The sequence below is a fragment of the Salvelinus fontinalis genome, chromosome 6 (assembly GCF_029448725.1).
Source record: "Salvelinus fontinalis isolate EN_2023a chromosome 6, ASM2944872v1, whole genome shotgun sequence".
In the NCBI taxonomy this organism is placed as follows: Eukaryota; Metazoa; Chordata; class Actinopteri; order Salmoniformes; family Salmonidae; genus Salvelinus; species Salvelinus fontinalis.
The window spans coordinates 70761153-70764969 of record NC_074670.1 but is presented as its reverse complement, the minus strand read 5'-3'; positions in this window follow the sequence as shown (position 1 = coordinate 70764969).

Below are 3817 nucleotides of genomic sequence, written 5' to 3'. Positions count from 1 at the left end.
AGAAAACGTCCTTGCGCCACTTAGACAGTGATCTACTCTTATACATAAATACTCATAAACGTGACTAAAAAATATAGGGTGGACAGGGATTGATAGACAATTTAATTCTTAATACAATTGCGTTATTACATTTTTTAATTTATCCTTACTTTTCAATACAGTTTGCGCCAAGCGAAGCTACGTCAAAAAACATGGCGTCCTAAGCCACTAAAATGTTTCGACAGAAACACGATTTATCATAATAAAAATGTCCTACCTTGAGCTGTTCTTCCATCAGTATCTTGGGCAAAGGATCCTTTCTTGGGAGAAATCGTCTTTTGGTGGAAAGCTGTCCTCTTGCCATGTGGAAATGTCAACTACGTTCGGGATGAACTGAAAAGCGTGACCAACTTTTCACATCGTTGCAAAAATAAATGTCCCAAAATCGCACTAAACGGATATAAATTGCTATAAAACGCTTTAAATTAACTACTTTGTGATGTTTGTAACTCCTATAACGAGTGAAAAGATGACCGGAGAAATATAACAGGCTAAACTAATGCTTGGAACAGGAGAGGGTCGGTGTCTTCCACGCGCGTTACGCAGCAAGAAAAGACTTGCTAGCTAAAGGTTTTTTTCATTTGTAGGGCCTGTGAACGAGCAATCGAGCCCGTTGGAATCGTCATCACGTAAAGGCATCCAGGGGAAGACGTAAGAAGTGTCCGTATAGTCATAGCAACGACAGTGCCCGTTTAAATGACTTCAGAAAAGTGGCCAACGTTTCTCAAATCTGACTCCATGTCAGGGAAATTGCTGTAGAATGGGCTCTGTTCCACTTAGAGACAAAATTTCAACTCCTATAGAAACTATAGACTGTTTTCTATCCAATAATAATAATAATATGCATATTGTACGATCAAGGATTTTGTGGGAAGCCGTTTAAAAAATTAGCCACATTAGCATAAATAGTCTAAACAGCGCCCCCATCCCCAACAGGTTAATGTGTGAAAGTTAAATATTTTAAAAAAATATTTTTTTTGAATTTCGCGGCACTGGTTTTTCAGTGGGGGGGGGGGGTGTGCCGCTAGCGCCACGCTGATCCTAGACAGGTTAATGAATCGGAAATATTGTCTGGCATCACAAGATGCCTGTCTTTCATTTGCTGTACACTATGTATTTTTCAGAAATGTTTTATGATGAGTAATTAGGTGTTTGACGTTGGTGTCTGTAAATATTATGGCTGCTTTCGGTGCAATTTCTGAATGTAGCTACAATGTAAACTATGATTTATACCTGAAATATGCACATTTTTCAAAAAAAAAACATATGCTATACAATAAATATGTCATCAGACTGTCATCTGATGAGGTTGTTTCTTGGTTAGTGGCTATTTATATCTTTATTTGGCCGAATTTGTGATAGCTACTGATGGATTCAAAAACTGATGGAGTAATAAAAGTGGAGTCTTTTGCTAACGTGGTTAGCTAATAGATTTACATATTTTGTCTTCCCTGTAAAACATTTTAAAAATCGGACATGTTGGCTGGATTCACGAGATGTGTACCTTTCATATGCTGTATTGGACTTGTTAACCTGTCTAGGATCAGCGTGGCGCTAGCGGCACCCCCCCCCCCCCCCCCCCCCCACTGAAAAACCAGTGCCGCGAAATTCAAAAAAAATATTTTTTTTAAATATTTAACTTTCACACATTAAAGTCCAATACAGCTAATGAAAGACACAGATCTTATGAATCCAGTCAACATTTCCGATTTTTAAAATGTTTTACAGGGAAGACACAATATGTAAAGATGTACATCTATTACCTAAAAACACATTAGCATAATCCACCATCTTTTATTTGTCCACCAACACCAGTAGCCATCACCAATTCGGCTAAACTAAGATATTTATAGCCCCTAACCAACAAAAAAACTCATTAGATGACAGTCTGATAACATATTTATGGTATGGGATAGGTTTTGTTAGAAAAAAGTGCATATTTCAGGTATATGGCATAGTTTACAATTGCACCCACCATCACAAATGGACTAGAATAATTACAATGAGCAACGTGTTTACCTAACTACTAATCATCAAACATTTCGTAAAAATACACAGCATACACGAATCGAAAGACACAGATCCTGTGAATACAGACAATATTTCAGATTTTCTAAGTGTCTTACAGCGAAAACACAATAAATCGTTATATTAGCTTAGCACATAGCAATTAGCAGCCCAGCATTGATTCTAGCCAAAGTGAGCGATAAAAGTCAACATCGCCAAAAGATATTAATTTTTTCACTAACCTTCTCAGAATTCTTCCGATGACACTCCTGTAACATCACATTACAACATGCATATACAGTTTGATCGAAAATGTTTATATTTAGCCACCAAAATCATGGTTAGACAATGTGAAATGTAACTCAGCTGGTCAGAATTTGTCCTTGCGCCACTTAGACAGTGATCTACTCTTATACATAAATACTCATAAACGTGACTAAAAAATATAGGGTGGACAGGGATTGATAGACAATTTAATTCTTAATACAATTGCGTTATTACATTTTTTAATTTATCCTTACTTTTCAATACAGTTTGCGCCAAGCGAAGCTACGTCAAAAAACATGGCGTCCTAAGCCACTAAAATGTTTCGACAGAAACACGATTTATCATAATAAAAATGTCCTACCTTGAGCTGTTCTTCCATCAGTATCTTGGGCAAAGGATCCTTTCTTGGGAGAAATCGTCTTTTGGTGGAAAGCTGTCCTCTTGCCATGTGGAAATGTCAACTACGTTCGGGATGAACTGAAAAGCGTGCCCAACTTTTCACATCGTTGCAAAAATAAATGTCCCAAAATCGCACTAAACGGATATAAATTGCTATAAAACGCTTTAAATTAACTACTTTGTGATGTTTGTAACTCCTATAACGAGTGAAAAGATGACCGGAGAAATATAACAGGCTAAACTAACGCTTGGAACAGGAGAGGGTCGGTGTCTTCCACGCGCGTTACGCAGCTCCCAAAGAATGACTAGCTTCAGAGTTTTTTCATTTGTAGGGCCTGTGAACGCGCAATCGAGCCCGTTGGAATCGTCATCACGTAAAGGCATCCAGGGGAAGACGTAAGAAGTGTCCGTATAGTCATAGCAACGACAGTGCCCTTTTAACTGACTTCAGAAAAGTGGCCAACATTTCTCAAATCTGACTCCATGTCAGGGAAATTGCTGTAGAATGGGCTCTGTTCCACTTAGAGACAAAATTTCAACTCCTATAGAAACTATAGACTGTTTTCCATCCAATAATAATAATAATATGCATATTGTACGATCAAGGATTTTGTGGGAAGCCGTTTAAAAAATTAGCCACATTAGCATAAATAGTCTAAACAGCGCCCCCATCCCCAACAGGTTAATGTGTGAAAGTTAAATATTAAAAAAAATATATCTTTTGAATTTCGCGCCCTGCACTTGAAGTGGCTGTTGTCATAAATGTACCGATGTCGGGCTTGCACGCCAAACAGGTTATTAAGGGAGTGGTCCACAGCGTTGTACAAGTTCTTCAGTTTCTTGGCAATTTCTCACATGGAATAGACTTAATTTCTCAGAACAATAATAGACTGATGATTTTCAGAAGAAAGTTATTTGTTTCAGGCCATTTTGAGCCTGTCATCAAACCCACAAATGCTGATGGTCCAGATACTCAAGTCGTCTAAAGAAGGCCAGTTTAATTGCTTCTTTAATTAGAACAACAGTTTTCAGCTGTGCTAACATGATTGCAAAAGGGTTTTCTAATGATCAATTAGCCTTCTAAAATGATAAACTTGGATTAGCT